This window comes from Emys orbicularis, chromosome 12, assembly GCF_028017835.1.
Source record: "Emys orbicularis isolate rEmyOrb1 chromosome 12, rEmyOrb1.hap1, whole genome shotgun sequence".
NCBI classification, from domain to species: Eukaryota; Metazoa; Chordata; order Testudines; family Emydidae; genus Emys; species Emys orbicularis.
The window spans coordinates 41,427,347-41,446,942 of NC_088694.1; positions in this window are offsets into that span (position 1 = coordinate 41,427,347).

Consider the following 19,596-nt stretch of genomic DNA (forward strand, 5'->3'; position numbering starts at 1 on the left):
ATACAGGCCGACTGGGTCACAAACGAACACACATAAAAATACATATTCTAATAGCTGAGACCTAACTCAATATGCTAGAGCCTTTGTACAAGGGAGCTTTCTCTCCAAACTGCCTTTCCCAGCAATGGCTAATTAGGGTTCAGCCGGGATCCCCGCAAAGTCCAGGGCACTGGGTTTCCTTATCTCCTCAGGTGAAGGATGACTTAGGGGTTCACTCGCTCTCTCTTTATAGCCCATTAAACCTTTGAAATGTGTTCTTCTGACACCTGTCCCCAGATAAAGTTCCTTTTCCCTCCTGGCTATGGATGCCAGACTGTCTGGGGTGGCTTCCATGCTGCCTTCTCCCCCGCTGGCAAATAATCTCTTCCTGTGACCTTCGATACAAACAAATAGCTCATTCAATTTGGCCACACCTGCTTTGAGGTTTGGGCTGTTTTTCTTTATCTGGAGAAAACATGTTTATCAAACCCTCCCCCCCCCCCCCCAACATGCTTGGTTTAAACTTCTTTTAGTCAGACTTAAAAGCACAATATCAGTGAGTATCCAGAATTCCACATGTAATATTATGACACACATTTCTTAATGATATTATTGACCAGTGTGTTATCAGTTTTTGAATGATACCTCAGAAGGCATATTTTGTACAAATATTATTGCAGTAGTGTGTAGGCTGTGAATACATGTGTGCCTAGACTGTACTCAAAGAGCAATTGTCAAATTGGAAGGACATGTCTAGTCATGTCCCACAGGTTCCATTGGAGAAAACAGGGATTAATATGAGAATTGAAAGGTGGGTAAGAAACTGGTTAAAAAGGAGAGCACAAAGGGTCATACTGAAAGGTGAACTGTCAGGCTGGAGGGAGTTTACTAGTGGAGTTACTTAGGGTTTGGTTTTGGGACCAATCTTATTTACAACTTTCATTAATAATGTTGGCAGAAAAGTGTGAGAGTGCTAATAAAATTTGCAAATGACACAAAGTTGGGAGATATTGCCAATACGGAGGAGGACCGGAATATCACACAAGAAGATTGAATGACCTTGAAAACTGGAGTAATAGAAATGGGGATGAAAGAACAACATGAAATTTTTGCTATATGCTGCAGACATACCAGTTAGAAGCAAAGAGAGTAGGAGAAAGACCCGAGTTTATTGGTCAATGACAGAATGACTATGACCTAGTAATATGATGTATCCATGAAAAAGGCTAATTTTATCATAGGATGTGTCGTGGTCAAAGACCCCCACGCAGTCATTTTAGTTCACAGACTCATAGCCTGAGGCCAGTTTATTGACATACAAACCAGTGCGCACTGGGGTGTGGTCCGGAGACCAACACACCCAGCGACAGCTTACAAGCTGTTTTTATTCCATTAAACCACAAGCAGGGTACAAACAATACGTCATGAGTAAAGAAATTGGGGACCAATTATAAGCTGGGCATGGGGTGAACACGAGCTCAGGGGCAAATCACAGGCTGGGTTTGGGGTGATCACGAGCTAGGGTGTTGGGGTTGGGGTCAGTCCTCTCACCCCCCTCCCTACCCTCTGACCTAATTTCCGAGGAGTGGGTGTTTGTTTGGGTAGAAGGGCGCTTGGTGGTTTCCGCAGGGGTGGTACTCGGCCCTAGTTTTGGTACATTTCTTAAGACTTGAACTATGTCATTTTCCGGGGGATTTCAGCAAAGGCTTAAGGGGGGGGCTAGTTTGCAGATAGCTGGAATCACGGAATAGGTCATAGATCATGCAAAGGAGAAATTGCATGAGTCAGTTTGCATTTAGCTAAAGTTACCTATTGCTTCACACAAGCGGTTATTATATTTCATTAGCCATGAACATATTTCACCAGTGCTGCTGGGGGGGGGGGTCATTCCCTCCTCTGTTGGTACTTTTGACTGGGCATAGCCTCACAAACTGATTTTTGGTTCAGGCTTTTAGGCCTACCCCATTACCCACGAAAGTCCTCAGTATGGCAGATTTCTAGGGGAGATGTTTCAGGGTCTTCAGGCCCAGGATTTTGGTTATCGGAAAGAAGGCCACCCTGCTCTATTTCCCCACAATCTCCCTCCTCTGATGCCATATAGGCATCACTATCCTTATTTAGAATGGAGGTCATTGGGCAATACTCAGACTCCGAGTTTATACTAAGGTGGTCAACAGTTGGGTCTGAAAGATTATTAACATCGGTGGAAAAGAACAGGGCCCTGAGGGGTGGTTGTGGCTGAGGCTGGGATATAGGACAAACTTTACATAAGCAGCACAAAAAGGCAATTAACAATCCACAACAAGCAGCTAAAATAATACCAAGCAAAATCTTTACAACTATAAAAGTGGAAAGACTGGGTGCAAGCTGAGCCAATTCTCTAGAAACAAAACATGCAATATCATGAGAAGAACATAAGGCACCTAATCTATAAATGGCCTGAAAGGCTTTAACTGTTTTGTTATAATTTACTTCTATTCCATGTATTTGGGCTTGAAAGCGAGATAGGTTGGAGAGGAGGTTAAATAGAGAGGTTAAATTTAAGAAACGGTTAGAGAGGAGAGGAGTCCAATTAAAAGTAAGAGGGATGGCTGGGTTGAGAGACACATAGATTTGGGGCATACCAGGCCAGGTAATAAGCGGCTGCCTTGTGCAGTGGTTAAGCTAAGATTGTATGGAATGGGGATTTGGGGCTGAGATGGCAGGGCACACCCATCCTTTTTGCTAAACAATAATTTTCCCTTTGGGTCCTTTCCAATCGCTTTTTCTTCCCAAAAGGCCATGTCCAATACATTGATCATTTCCCCAGGATGCAATTTGCGAGGCAAAATAGCTGTGGGGGTTCCAAGGGCCATAATGACCACAAGGTTCCGATACCCACCCAGATATGTTGAGCAGCGAAATCATAGGGAGTGGTGATGAAATGGCTAGGTTTATGGGGTGGTTTAACTTCCCATACCTGCCGGTGGATAACCCAGTCCCATAGACAATTCGCCCAGGGTTTTGGCACAAGTAAGTGCACTGGAGCCCAGGTGCCATTTACCGGTTCCGAAGCTTGGAAGGTACATGCGACAGAGTCACAGCTTTATTTTGACAATGTTCACGTATTTCTCCACTTCCACAGCTTGGGTGGCACTTCCACAGTAGTGGTAAGGGTTTTAGGCCACCGCTGATTTAAAAGGGACCGTTAAAGAAATCCTGCATTTGACTACAAGCTGAATCCCAGACAGTGTCCTTTCCTGCTAAGGCAAGGGTGTTTATTAATTTTGATAGAAGGGTTTGGATTGTGGTTCCCAGTCCTGATAAGGCATGGAGGGCTTTTATATTGGTATAGGTGTTAGTTAACCCTGCCTCAGTAAGGAGGCCTGATGCCCTTTCCAAATTTCCCAGACGTTCTTCGTGATCCCGGGTTTTATCTATTGTCCAAATAGCGGCTACTCTAGTTAGGCCATGCAAAGCTCCTTCCACCAAACCTCTCCTTCCTCGATAAAAACTTTTCCACTGCACAAGCTGGGCCAGTTTAATGGCCGCTCTCTGAAAACAATCAGGGTACTAGGTAGTTATTGGGAAAGCAGAGAGGGAAATGAGAAAGTGGTGGTTCTTATAGTAGCATTTAGCACAATTCACCACTGTAAACAACAATTCCATCGGTAGGATGTGCTATACCACATTCGTTGTTCCGAGACTTGAATTTTCCCTGAGGCTATGGCCAGACAGATTTATATGGGAATTGGAGAAGATACGAGGGGGAGTAGCTGGGGAGCGGGGACTAAAACAATGGGCAACCATATAGAGCCGGAATACACTGCAATACGACACAGGCTAAACTGAAGGCTACTGATTGGCCAAGATTTAGAAAAACAAAAACAAAACAAAAAAATTACTTTTTCCCTCCCCACCCCAAGTTCGTTAAGGAGGAGAGGCTGAGAAATATTAAAAGTTTCATTTTCAGGTAGTTTTGGCTAGCTTCCGCAAGCTATTCTTCAAGATTTCGTAGTCTCAGTTCACTTAGCTGTCCGGCAATGAGGCTGCAAGGGAGGGGTTACCAGCACAATCACCTTGCTTGGTTGGAGGCTTTATTGTGGCCTCAGGTGGAGAAGTTGTTTTCTTAGCAAGGTCCGAAGGCTTAATGGATTTGTCAGCGGACAAGAGTCCCTCAGCATGGGGCGAGGGCAGTTCTTTGCTGATGGACCCTTATGCAGACCCAGTCTCTGGTTTCCGTGAGTGGCGGGACTGCTGTATATAAAAAGACCTAACACATTTCGTTAGTGCCTGACTATTGTGTCATTTATTAAATGACTGTTTATTTGAGCTAGGCCAGCAGGGCACTGTTGGTAGCTGCATTGGGTGCCCTGGTAAAAAATTTTATGAGGGCTAAATTTGGTCCCTTGATTGGGAGTGGCCTTTAAAGGGTATTTGGCCATATTGGATCTGTGAAGCTGCACATAGCTCTTTTATAATCAGTTCAGATATGCCAGATTGTGATACAAAATTCTTAAGCAAAAGCTCCACAACAGCCCATGCATTACATATTTTACCAATGCAAAACTGTTGCAAAACCTCCGTCCAAGATCCTGCATTTGCCCCCCTTCACAAGAAAACACACCACCAAAACTAACACATAGTAATGTATTTTCCCGTTAAAAAAGCAAATGCCTGCAACACTCAAACACCTGAACAAATCAATCCAAATATTTAGAAAGAGTTCTTAAAGAGGGACTAACACATACCTACAACTATAACATTTAAACATTTGAATAAAATTAATTCAAATATCTAGAAAAAGTTTTCAAAGAGGGAGAAGTGCTGTTTGCCCAATCATCACGTTACCGGCAGTAGTGCTGGTTTACAGAGGAAAAGTTTTACTCAACTGCAGCAATCAACGGTGCACGGTCATTCGGTGATGCACGCGAGCAAATAGGGCCAGAGCACCTGAGGCGCAACCGTTCAGGGAGTGCCAAAGGTGTACAGGGTACAAGGTGTACCCAGCAACACTTTCAGATTTCTATTTGTGGCTTTTTAGTTGATATTAGCTTTTACTTGCTATTTGTTACCAAAACAGATTTAAAATTTTTCATTCTTTTGGCTTTGACTATTTTGCTGCAGCCACAACTTTGGTCTTTATTTTAAACACTTTAAATTTTGTAAAGCATTAAATTACTTTAAGGATTAAATGCCAAATACCAAAATTAAACAACACTAGGAAACATCTTAAACTTATAAACAAAAAAGTATACACACCAGGAGCGTTTCTTAACAAATTTAACTAACTTTTTTATATAGTCAAATGATTTTACCTTAATATCCTTTTGCCTGGATTATTTACAGACACTCCCAAAGGAATGGCTGCAAAGAAACCAAGAATTTTCTTTTTAACATGTATTCATAGTTTTACCGCTTATGCCATTTGTGACGGGTTGGATTACAGAACCCCCCCTTGGGAGCTGCCACCCAATGTACCAAGACTACTTCTGCTCCTGCTTTCCCTGCCAGCCCAGGACTCCAGCACCCTGTCTTGCTGAGCCAGACACTCCAGTCTGCTCTAACACAGACCCCGCTGAATCACTTGTCCCAAAGCTGCAAGTCTACCTGAAAACAGCTTACAATAGTGTGCTTGTCTCTAGCACTCAGATGCCCAAATCCCAATGGGGTCTAAACCCAAATAAATCCGTTTTACCCTGCACAAGCCCATGCAGGGCGAACTCATAAATTGTTTGCCCTCTATAACACTGATAGAGAGATACATTTTATATTTCCAGTTTTAGATACAAGAGTGGTACAAATCAGATGACTATACTCAGTAGATTATAAACTCTGTAATGATACCTTACAAGAGACCTTTTGCATAAAGCATATCCCAGTCACGTTATATTCACTTATTACCATATTTTTCTCTAAAACTATTCCAGTTACATTATATTGACTTATTATTAAGTTTTTATAAAATCATATAGACTGCACGTCACATCATTATTTAAGCAATTACTATTATAAAAGAAAGAAAGCAAGAAGCCAACTCTGCAATTACTTAATTTTCACCAGCAACTACAGAGTTAACCCCTCAACCCCCCCCTCTCCTGACTTCCTTAAACTGCGGTTGTCTGCCCGCTTGGGCCCAATCCTTTTTTTTCTAATGGGCACAGGCACTGTTTTACTATCAATTCAGCAGGGAGGGTGGGCTGTCTTTACCAACTCTCCTTGTAGAAGAGGACCAATTATTTAACAAAACAATTATTATTATACTTAAAGAGTGGTTAAACAACACAACAACACTAAAACACTTGCTATCATGCTGGAAGAATAGTTAAACAACACTAAAATCTATATTACACAAACTAGAACACTGCAATTAGCATTTTTATTTGGTTTTCTATCTTTTTCTTTTTCAACCTCCGTTTCTCCAGGTGAGGTCCACCCAACCTCCGTTTCTCTAGGTGAGGTCCACCCAACCTCCGTTTCTCTAGGCGAGGTCCACCCCTTTCAACATTCACACACCAATAGGAAGGATTTATAAGGAAGGTCCTCGCATGCACCCTGTTCAGCAATGAGTTACCAATCCGCCTTTAAAAGGAACGGGGTAGGATGCCCGATTGTCCCAGGTTTTGGCAAACGATTTCCAGGGGCTCCCCTTCAAACACAGCAAGGGGAGGGAGCTCACTCCACAGTGATCCAACCCACACGCGAGTTCTTGCTCCAGAGGAAGATAAGATTCGGGGAAGGGTTTTTGGTCGTAGTTCAATCACACGAAAAATTAGGAAAGCCTTGGTCACCTTACTCTCCTCCCCCAGTAGAGAGCACCGGCCCGTCTTCAAGAGTACGGGATGGGATACTCTACTACCTAGGAGTACTAGGATGGATTCCTTAGGGGCCCCCCCGCTCTCCGAGCAAGGAGGTGGTCGCCGTACACTCCTCCCCCAGCAGGGAGCACCGGCCCGTCTTCAAGAGAACGGGATGGGTTGCACCACTGCCTAGGAGTACTTGGACGGTTTCCCGGGGCCTTCTCTCTCTCCGAGTGAGAAGGGACACAATGGTCACTTAATGGGTAGAAAAGGGTGGGGACCTACTACTCTACTTACACAAAACGGGGGTCTCCGCTACTTCACTTCACGGTCCCTTACCCCGCCCGTAGCAGGTCCCGGAACCACCTTACGACCTACAATCACACCACACCTAAACCGGGATCTTTGCTATAACAGTCCTTTCCAGCCCCCAGCCTATTGCTAGTGGGAGTCCTGTCAATCCCCGGGCCGCAGGTCTCATCAGTTCACACAGCCTATTGCTAGTGTGGTCCACCAGCCTATTGCTAGTGGGAGCTACTCCGGCCCCCTCGGCTGCACCGGGTCCTCCTGGATTACGCCCCAACTCCTGTTGAAGTCCAGGCAGTGGATTCCGCCCCCCCTCTACTCTACTCAGGGGATTATACCCTACCTCGCTTAAGGGGTCCACCCGCGTCCTACAGGTTCGGTGGATTACGCCCCTACTCACTATGGGGTCCACTTTCCCGGGGTGCTCCTGCAGCTGGTCCCTCACCTCCCTCTGAGATCACCACTGCCCAGAGGGATATGGCCACAAAGCTAAGCAAGCAACAATATAGAAAGCTTAAAAAGGCAAAGCATAGGAGTTTGGCGTACTTCTTGTTCTTATCAAGATTAGAAACCCTTTCAGTTGTTTACCTCTAGTCCTCGGGCCACTCAGTTCTTGAGTCAGTGGTGGTTTCCTTTATGTCCCAGAGAGATCACCCAGCCTATTCAGCCTCTGTTCCTGCCTGAATAATCTCCTGTCATCCGAAACTTGTTTTTATTCTGGGCTGGCACTCTAAAAGTGTTTAACTGCCAGACGGATGTCCCAGTAATTTCACCGAGGCTGTTCCAAAGAAACCGTTGGGTCTAAGACCTCGTATACACACCACAAAACAGACAGTCACCTACGCCCTCCCCCCTAGCTTATAGCCTAAGGAAACAATGATAGAGAAAGTACAGCATGATGCAAGAATTTAAACAGACAAGTTACAGAACAGACACACACAAAACGAACAGGCGTCAGGCAAATGAGTCTTACCTCAAAAGGTTCGGATCACAGCGCGCCCTTACCTGAACCCAGAGCCTATGGGCAGCTCCCCACCGAAGCCCAAATAGAGACAAGGGTCTCTTACCTGGCGCCTGGGATCGGTGTGGAAGCGGTCCACGGTCCTCCGGTCCGGTGGGATGTCGAGTGATCCCGGACGAGCCCCCAAATTGTCGTGGTCAAAGACCCCCACGCAGTCATTTTAGTTCACAGACTCATAGCCTGAGGCCAGTTTATTGACATACAAACCAGTGCGCACTGGGGTGTGGTCCGGAGACCAACACACCCAGCGACAGCTTACAAGCTGTTTTTATTCCATTAAACCACAAGCAGGGTACAAACAATACGTCATGAGTTAAGAAATTGGGGACCAATTATAAGCTGGGCATGGGGTGAACACGAGCTCAGGGGCAAATCACAGGCTGGGTTTGGGGTGATCACGAGCTAGGGTGTTGGGGTTGGGGTCAGTCCTCTCACCCCCCTCCCTACCCTCTGACCTAATTTCCGAGGAGTGGGTGTTTGTTTGGGTAGAAGGGCGCTTGGTGGTTTCCGCAGGGGTGGTACTCGGCCCTAGTTTTGGTACATTTCTTAAGACTTGAACTATGTCATTTTCCGGGGGATTTCAGCAAAGGCTTAAGGGGGGGGCTAGTTTGCAGATAGCTGGAATCACGGAATAGGTCATAGATCATGCAAAGGAGAAATTGCATGAGTCAGTTTGCATTTAGCTAAAGTTACCTATTGCTTCACACAAGCGGTTATTATATTTCATTAGCCATGAACATATTTCACCAGTGCTGCTGGGGGGGGGGGTCATTCCCTCCTCTGTTGGTACTTTTGACTGGGCATAGCCTCACAAACTGATTTTTGGTTCAGGCTTTTAGGCCTACCCCATTACCCACGAAAGTCCTCAGTATGGCAGATTTCTAGGGGAGATGTTTCAGGGTCTTCAGGCCCAGGATTTTGGTTATCGGAAAGAAGGCCACCCTGCTCTATTTCCCCACAGATGCATCAGGCAAGGAATCTCCAATTGAGATAGGGAAGTGTTTGTACTATTATACAAGGCTCTGGTGAGGCCGCATCTGGAATACTGTGTGCAGTTCTTGTGCAAATTTAGGCTTGACATTAGATGACAGTTTCAAACCATAAGAGGAGTCAAGTTCTGGAACAGTATTCCAAAGAGAGCAGAGGGGGAAAAAACCTAGCTGGTAACAAGGCTGAGCATGAAAACCTAAAGGAGGGGATGGTGTGATGAGACTACCTATAATGGCATGTAACCCATCTGCAACTTCTACTAGCAAATAAATCCAACAGCCAGACACTAGATGGGGAGGGCTGTAAGTTATTACACTGAATTCTTTCCCATGTATCTAGCCAATGGGTATCTCCCACATGTTCAGGGTCTAACTGATCACAGTATTTCTGGTTGGGAAGGAATTTTCCCCCTGGTCATATTGGCAGACCATGGAGGTTTCAGCTTTCCTGTGCAATGTGGTGCGTAGGTCACTTGCTGGTTTTAATTAGAATAAATGGTTGATTCTCTGTAACTTGAAATCTTTAACTCATGATTTAAAGACTTCAGTAACTCAAACAGAGGTTAGGGGTCTAATTCAGGAGAGGGCGGATGATGTACTGAAAACTGCAAAATTCAGGAGGTCAGACTAGATGATCATAATGGTCCCTTCTGACCTTAAAGTTTTTGAGTCTGGGTTTGTCCTGGGTCCAGTACTATTCAATATTTTCACTGAAGACTTGGATAATGGTGTGGAGCAGGGGTAGGCAACCTTTCAGAAGCGGTGTGCCGAGTCTTCATTTATTCTCTTTAATTTAAGGTTTTGCGTGCCGGTAATACATGTTAACGTTTTTTAGAAGGTCTCTCTCTATAAGTCTATATTATATAACTAAACTATTGTTGTATGTAAAGTAAACAAGGTTTTCAAAATGTTTAAGAAGCTTCATTTAAAATTAAATTAAAATGCTGATCTTATGCCGCCAGCCTGCTCAGCCCACTTCCAGCCTGGGGTTCTCTTCACCTAGGCCTGCAGTGGGCTGAGCAGGGCAACTTGAGGTCAGGGCAGAGGGCTGGGGTGTGTGTGGAGGTGCAGGGCAGAAGGCTGGGTGTTGGGGGGGACTCGAGGTCAGGGCAGAGGGCTGGGGTGTGTGTGGAGGTTCAGGGCAGAGGGCTGGGTTGTGTGTGGGGGTGCAGGGCAGAAGGCTCGGTGTTGGGGGAAGGTCAGGGCAGAGGGCTGGGTGTGGGGGTGCAGGGCAGAAGGCTGGGTGTTGGGGGGAGGTCAGGGCAGAGGGCTGGGTGTGTGTGGGGGGGTGCAGGGCAGAAGGCTGGGTGTTGGGGGCGACTCGAGGTCAGGGCAGAGGGCTGGGGGGGTGTGGGGGTGCAGGGCAGAAGGCTGGGTGTTGGGGGGAGGTCAGGGCAGAGGGCTGGGGGGCATGGGGGTGCAGGGCAGCAGGCTGGGGTGCTCGGCTCGTGGGGGTGCTCCCAGCCCCCTGCCCTGAGCGGCTCACGGCAGGGGGCTGGGAGGGATATGTCCTATTCCACCCCCTTCCCCCAGGCCCGTCCCTACCTCTCTCTCTACCTGCTCTAGGGAGCTGTGTGCAGGCTGCCGCTCTTCCCCCTCCCCCTCGCGAGGGCCATCCCGGGCAGGGAGGGGGAGGAAGAGGAGGGGCCAGAATGCACCAAGCTGTGGGAAGAAGCAGGGGAGGAGGGAAACTTGGCTGCCGCAGGACCAAGCTTCTGCCTCCTGCCCCCGCAGGGGAGAGTGGTGGGCAGGGGGGCTGAGTGAGGCTGGGGGCCGGGGCCCCCCCCACCGCTCTCCCCTGCGGGGGCAGGAGGCAGAAACTTGGTCCTGCCGCAGCCAAGCTTCCCCCCTCCCCCGCTTCTTGCCCCAGCGTGGCGCTTTCCGGCCCCTCCGCCCCTCCTCCTCCTCTTCTCACCGGGCAGGCAGCGTGCCACTCAGAATCGGCTCGCGTGCCGTGTTTGGCACGCATGCCGTAGGTTGCCGACCCCTGGTGTGGAGAGTCTGCTTATAAAATGTGTGGATGATACCAAACTGGAACGGGTCTAAAGCACTTTGGAGGACAAGCTTACAATTCAAAAGCATCATGACAAATTGGAGAATTGGTATCAAATCAACAAGATAAAATTCAATAAAGAAATGTGCAAAGTACTTCACTTAGGAATAAAAAATCAACTACAAATCTACAAAATGGGAAATAACTGGCTAGGTGGGAGTACTGCTAGAAAGGATCTGGGGATAATAGATTCATAGATTCATAGATTCTAGGACTAGAAAGGACCTCGAGAGGTCATCAAGTCCAGTCCCCTGCCCTCATGGCAGGACCAAATACTGTCTAGACCATCCCTGATAGACATTTATCTAACCTACTCTTAAATATATCCAGAGATGGAGATTCCACAACCTCCCTAGGCAATTTATTCCAGTGTTTAACCACCCTGACCCTTAGGAACTTTTTCCTAATGCCCAACCTAAACCTCCCTTGCTGCAGTTTAAGCCTATTGCTTCTTGTTCTATCCTTAGAGGCTAAGGTGAACAAGTTTTCTCCCTCCTCCTTATGACACCCTTTTAGATACCTGAAAATTGCTATCATGTCCCCTCTCAGTCTTCTCTTTTCCAAACTAAACAAAATCAATTCTTTCAGCCTTCCTTCATAGGTCATGTTCTCAAGACCTTTAATCATTCTTGTTGCTCTTCTCTGGACCCTCTCCAATTTCTCCACATCTTTCTTGAAATGCGGTGCCCAGAACTGGACACAATACTCCAGTTGAGACCTAACCAGCGCAGAGTAGAGCAGAAGAATGACTTCTCGTGTCTTGCTCACAACACACTTGTGATGCATTAATCATGTTTGCTTTTTTTGCAACAGCATCACACTGTTGACTCATATTTAGCTTGTGGTCCACTATAACCCCAGATCCCTTTCTGCCGTACTCCTTCCTAGACAGTCTCTTCCCATTCTGTATGTGTGAAACTGATTGTTCCTTCCTAAGTGGAGCACTTTGAATTTATCTTTGTTAAACTTCATCCTGTTTACCTCAAACCATTTCTCCAATTTGTCCAGATCATTTTGAATTATGACCCTATCCTCCAAAGCAGTTGCAATCCCTCCCAGTTTGGTATCATCTGCAAACTTAATACGCGTACTTTCAATGCCAATATCTAAGTTGTTGATGAAGATATTGAACAGAGCCGGTCCCAAAACAGACCCCTGCGGAACCCCACTTGTTATACCTTTCCAGCAGGATTGGGAACCATTAATAACTACTCTCTGAGTACGGTTATCCAGCCAGTTATGCACCCACCTTATAGTAGCCCTATCTAAGTTGTATTTGCCTAGTTTAATCATAAGAATATCATGCGAGACCGTATCAAATGCCTTACTAAAGTCTAGATATACCACATCCACTGCTTCTCTATTTGTGAATAGTGGATCACAAACTGAATGTGATGCAGTTGGGAAAAGGGTAATATCATTCCCAGGTTTATTAATGGAAGTGTCATCTGTAAGAGACAGGAAGTAATTGTCCCACTTTACTTGGCACTAGTGAGGCCTTAGCTGGGTACTGTGTCTGATTCTGGCCACCACACTTTAGGAATGATGTGAACAAATTGGAGAGAGTCCCTAGGGAGCAACAAAAATGATTAAAGGTTTAGAAAACCTGACCTACGAGAAAAGGTTAAAAGAACTGGGCATGTTTAGTCTTGAGAAAAGAGGAGTCTTCAAACATGTTAAAGGCTGTTATATAGAGAACGGTGAGCAATTGGACAAGAAGTAAGCACCAGGCAGGGATGGTCTAGGTTTACTTCATCCTCCCACAACACAGGGGAATGGATTAATTGACTTCTCAGTGTCCCTTCCAGCCCTACATTTATATTATTGCCACGATTATATCTTCTACTGTGAGATTTTAGGGATTCCATTTGTGAGCTTTTACCTTCATCTCTGTCCTTATAAAGGTAAACTCCAAGGGAGCTTTGCCTGAGTAAGGAAGGAGTAAAGTCTTAGTAAGAATAAGAGGACTTTTATTTTAACTAAAAGACACTTCAACATAAGCTGGATACCGACATTTAGTGCCAGATTCTGTCGCCTTTGCTCACATTCTGTGGTACCTATTCCCAGAGTAGTTCCACTGATAACTGGATATTTTCTTGTTACTGTACTATGCTTCAAATTGTAAGGGGATTCACCAATATCCACCATAGGTATGCTTCTCTTCTATCAGATGAATGGCAGCTACGATCTTGTCAGGGAATCTTCTGAAGATGCAGACATGTCTCTATTTCTTTGGTTCAGCTTAAGTGTTCATTCTGCCTCACACTACATGAGTGAGGCTGGGATTCTCAGTGATGTTCATATTCTATTGAACTGTGTAATGTAGATTGTTTTTTGGAGGGAAACCATTCAATGGTCTTCTTTAATTCTGTCTTTTCTCCATTTTAGCCCTATCTCAAGCCCTTCCCCAAGCCCAACCTGTCCCTATACCCCCTGAAAGATGTTAGAGGTATGAATATATTCACTGTTGTGGGTACAGTAGCTTGGACACATCATAAAATCATAGAATAATAACATATTAGGGTTAGAAGAGACCTCAGGAGATCATCTAGTCCAAACCCCTGCTCAAAGCAGGACCAGCCCCAACAAAATCATTCCAGCCAAGGCTTTGTCAAGCTGGGCCTTAAAAACCTCTAAGGATGGGGATTCCACCACCTCCCTTGGTTACCCATTCCAGTGCTTCACCACCCTCCTAGTGAAATAGTGTTTCCTAATATCCAATCTAGACTTCCCACACTGCAACTTGAGACCATTACTTCTTGTTCTGTCATCTACCACCACTGAGAACAGCCTAGCTCCATCCTCTTTGGAATAGTTGAAGGCTGCTATCAAATCCCCCCTCACTCTTCTCCTCTGCAGACTAAATAAGCCGAGTTCCCTCAGCCTCTCCTCATAAGTCATGTGACCCACCCCCCCAATCCTTCTTATCAAATGTATGTCTCTGAATAAGGAGTTTAATTACCTTTGTATACACCACTGGAGAGACTATTAATGTCCACTTCTTGTGTCCATTCTTCCAAAAAGGACATTGATAAAATGAAAAAGGTTCAGAGAAGAGATACAAGAATGATTTGAGGTTTTATAATGAACTAGTAAAGGAGATCAATCTATTTACATTATTCAAGAGATTATTAAGACTTGATTGGATCACAGTTTATAAATGCCTGATGATAGAAGATGTTTGCTTTTTTGGACACAACATCACAATTGAAGCTCATTAATATGCTGTTGCCCTCAATTCATATAGGAAAACTGAAGTGGGTGCAGCCAAGAACAATAGAAATAATTTGAGTGGTGGAGAAAATACCTTGGAGTGAGAGAATTAAAATATCACTTAGTTTAGCTTACCAAACAGAGATCAAGAGGTGACTGGATCATAGAACCTTTGAAATACAGGGCTGGAAGAGACCTTACGAGGTCAGCTATTCCATCCCTCTGAGAAGAGACAAGACCAAGTACACCTAGACAATCCCTAACACGTGTTTGTATAACTTGTATAACTTGTTCTTAAATTAAACCTTCCTATAGTTACAATTTTTTTGCCTGATATCTAACATTAATATCTCTGCTGGAGATTAAGCCAGTTTCTTCTTCTCCTACCTTCAGTGGACATGGAGAACAATTGATCTCTGCCTTCTTTGTAAAACATCTTCACATATTTGAAGACTGTTATCACGTGTTCTCCATGCCCTCACCCCCACTCAGTCTTCTTTTCTCAAGACTAAACCTGCCAAGTTTTTTTAAACTTTCCTCACAAGTTAAGTTTTTCTAAACCCTTTATCATTTTTGTTGCTCTCCTCTGCATGCTCTCCAGATTGTCCACATCCTTCTTAAAGTCTGGTACCGAGAACTGACACAGTACTCCAGCTGATGGTTCAGGAATGCCAAGTAGACTGGAACAATTACCTCCCATATCTTGCATATGACAATCCTTCTAGGACATCCCAGAATATTAGTCTTTTACACATCTGTGTCATATTGTTCATTCATATTCAATTTTTGATCCACTATAACTCCCCCCCCCCAATTCTTTTCTGAAGTTCTACAAAATAGCTAGTTGTTTCCCATTTTAGAGTAGTGCCATTTAATTTCTTCCTCGGTGTAGTACTTTGTTCTTTTCTTTACTGAATTTCATCTGGTTGATTTCAGACCAAGTCTCCAACTTGTCTACGTTGATTTGAATTCTAGTCCTGTACTCCAATGGGCTTGCAAAGCCCACGCAGACTGTTGCCATCCACACATTTTATAAGCATAGTCTCCACTATATTATCCAAGTCATTAATGAAAATACTGAATAATACCAGACCCAGGACAGACCCTTTCAGGCTCCCACTACATATGCCCCCCGCCCCCCAGCTTGACAGCAACCATTGTCAAATGATTATTTGAGTAAAGTCTTTCAGTTTTGTACCCACCCTAGGGTAATTTCATCTAGACCACATTTCCCTACTTTGCTTATGAGAATGTCATGTGGAACATTCAAGATATGTCAAATCTAGAGCTTCCCCCATTCACTATGTCAGTAACCCAGTAAAAGAAAGGTTTCAGAGTAGCAGCCGTGTTAGTCTGTATCCTCAAAAATAACAGGAGTACTTGTGGCACCTTAGAGACTAACAAATTTATTAGAGCATAAGCTTTCGTGGGCTACAACCCACTGGGTTGTAGCCCACGAAAGCTTATGCTCTAATAAATTTGTTAGTCTCTAAGGTGCCACAAGTACTCCTGTTATTTTCCAGTAAAAGAAAGAAATTAAGTTTGTTTGGCATGATTTGTTCTTTACCTGTCCATGTTGACTACAACTTATTACCCTAGAAGTTGAAATCTAAAAGGGAACCATATCTTATAGTAAGGAGTTATACTTTAAGCACGTCTTCTTCTTGTTTGTATGCAGCAGATGAGGCTGCATGACGAGTGCCAGGTGGGGCTTCTGTTTTACATCATAGTGAGAATCAGCTCCAATGACTCCAGCTGACTTACTCCTGATTTAGACCACATTGCGTGAGAGGAGACTCAGACCCTCAGTCTGTAACCTGACCCTGACAAGTTCTCTGAACATCTTGAAATTTGAATTTAGGTTGATTAGATTTGATTGGGCTACTAGGGTAAATGGTATTTTTTCTCTACTCCCTGAAACAATTAATTTAAATCTACTCCTAGGGGAATTCTGTGCCAAAAAATAAAAAAATTCTGCACCAAAACATTAAAAATTCTGTGCACAATATATTAAAATTCTGCAAAATTCTGCATACTTTATTTGTCAAACTGACACAATATAATCATGCCAGTTTCAATTATTTTGGTAATTTATTTTAAAATACCTGTCATCAAGAATGTCCATAACAATGCAGACAACAAAAAAATCTCGTAATTTTTTTTACAAATAGATTCCTTACCAGGCATATTAATACAGAACTTTGAGTAATTCATTGAAACTACAATACAGAAACATATTTCCTACACCCATCAGAAGCTGTGCAAATGCTCTGGGGAGTTAGGGGTAACGGAGGAGCTGTGGGAGAGGGAATGAGCCTGGCGTGAACCTGGTGGGTTGTTGGGTGTGGGTGGGAGAAGTATGGAACAGGTTTTGTGGGGTGGAGAGGTTAGGGATTGTTAGGGAGTTGGGGAGCCTCCCTTGTGCAGACCTTGGCTGACCCCAAACCTCTCCCATTCAGTCAGGTACAACTGCCCCTTTCCCCACACACCCCATCCCCATGTGGCCTTGCATCCCCCTGCCCCATCTCCATGTGTCCCAGCAACTCCACTCCCATTCAGCCCCTGGCTCAGTGCTGTCACCCCACTAGCTCCTGAGTCTGTGCCCCAGTCTATCCCCCTGAAAAGCCATTCTGAACCCCAGTCTGTGAGTTCCCAGCAGCCCTGTCTGCCCCATGTTGTCTGTCTTAATATGGGTCCATGGGCAAGGTGCTGTGATGAACTTCTACTCCTGGGGGAATTCAGTTGCATTGTGCACACTTTTTTTCTCCACAGAAAATACATTCTGCTGAAGAAGTGCTTCAGTTCCACCTTTTGCTCACCAGAGGCCTCTGGCATGCCAGAAGAGCCAGCAGCTGGCTGCATTCATGCCTCTAGCTGTTCTGGCACCACAGCTGTTCTGGCACCACAGTGGAATTGCAGCACTTTTCAGGCAGAATGTAGTTCCTGCAGAAAAAAAATTCTGCTGCTGGACATGAATTAGGCACATACGCAGTAGTGAAGAATTCCCCCCCAGGAGTAATTTAACTCTGTGAATCAGGTCTTGGGTGTCACTCTCTGTATTTCTCAGTTTAATAATTCCCTGAGAGGTGTGAGGGTATCCCACAATTTACTGTGGGCTCTTAGCTCATGCAGTAGAGGCCTATGTACTCCACACACCTTCTGGGTGTGGTGTTGTGTCTCATCTAGTAGTACCAAGGCCACTTAGAGAGAGCTAAATGAGTCTGCTCTACAGCCTTAGCTAAAAGCCAACTCAGTGCTATTAGATGGGACACAACACCACACCCAGAAGGTGTATGGGTTACATACTTCCCCTAGCTTCAGAGACGCATCTCAAGCTTCAGAGACTTCCCAGTTGAAATCCCAGATGAGCCCCCACTTGTAACGCTCACAGTCCCCGGTCAGCGGGATTGAACTGGGATCTCTGGAGCTTAGTTCTTCAGCCTCTACCGCATGAGCTAAAAGCCAACTAGCTGTTAGCTAAGGCTGTAGAGCAGACTCATTTTATCTCTCTCTTCAAGTGGTCTCAGTGCCACTAGATGGGACAGAACACCACATCCAAGAGGTGTATGGGTTACATAGACACTTAGTGAAATTTTCAAAAGCATCCAAAAGCATTGGGGAGAGGGATAGCTCAGTGGTTTGAGCATTGGCTTGCTAAACCTAGGGTTATGAATTCAATCCTTGAGGGGGCCACTTAGGGATCTGGGGCAAAATCAGTACTTGGTCCTGCTAGTGAAGGCAGGGGCCTAGACATGATGACCTTTCAAGGTCCCTTCCAGTTCTATGAAATAGGATATCTTTATTTATTATCCAGGCACTGAAGACCCACATAAATCAGTGATAATTAGGCACGTAGGTGCTTTTGAAAATTCTACTAGGCACCAAATTTCCTTTAAAATTTGACGTTTAGTGTAGCTGCAGTAATATTGATTGTGAACTTATTTATACTTGTAGCAGAAAGAGATCTGAAACATAAGGCCCTTGTATCAGAGGCCTGGTGTGAGGCCTAAGGCCTGAACTAACGTAGTGGTCAAGCTTTGCTGATATAAAGCAAAGAAGCAAAGTGAGCAGAAGTCAGGCTCTGCCTGCTTGCAAGCTCACATAATCTGACAAGAACGGGGCTAATATTGCTGAAACACACATTTGTATGAATTTCTAGGTACAGAACACTCTCACAAACACATTCCAGAATTGCAGTACCAGAACATCCCAACACCAAGATTGGTACAAGTACGCTCCCCATAGATAAGTGGGACACACTGACCCATCTTAAAGATAAGGTCAAGATGACAATATGATAGATAGAAATGGTTTTATTGAACCAACAGGTACAAGGTGAAAGGTGGTAGCTAGCTATGTCAGATGGTGGCACATAAACACATCAGAAGGGTAATACATAACTTGTTTGTATTGGGATATTAAAAGTATCATTGAGGGGGAGTCAGGGTCTGGCCGAGGGGATAGAGGAAAGTCCCACCACTAACTGAGCCAGTTCTTTGTTACAAGCATACATGGGTTAGTGTACCTGTAATCATTGAGCCGGGGCAAGAGGGGTGTAAAAGAAAGAAGGAAAAAAAGAAAGAAAGAAAATAAATCTCTTAGTTTATGCTTTGCCAAACAGCAGTGAAGAAAGGAATTCACATACTGGAAGCAGACAGAATTCAGCTCTCTTCATATTTAGATTTTTTTTTCAAATGGTACATTCAGAATTTTATTAGTTAGGTTTGCAGGAAAATCCTCATTGAGAGTTTGATCTGGCAAGACATACTACACCAAAATCTCTCCTGAAGTCAAGGTCATGTTATCCTCAAAAAATGGTACAGGATTTGGCTCAAAGTTTGGTGTTCATTTCATGACCAAATGAAAAGGGGAAAGGATTTTTAGTTGTTTGTTTTACTAAGTTTATTACATCTTAAAATGTAGAGCAAATGGGCCTGATTCTCCATCAATTTACACAAGTTTTAGAACAATATAAATGTATTTACTTCAGCAGAGCAACTCCTGAATTACGTCAGGGCAAACGAGAGAAGAATCAGGCCCATTGTCTCTAGTGCAGTTACTCTTGATTTACAGAGAGGTAGTGAGAGAGGAATTAGGCCCATTGACTCCTGAGGTGTTACTGCTGATTTACATTAGCACGAGTAAGGACAGAATCAAATCAGACCCATTGATTTGAATGTGGGTGCTAGTGATTTACACATGGGTGAGTGAATGTTCCTTATTTACACAAATATGAGTGAGAATTGAATCTAGACC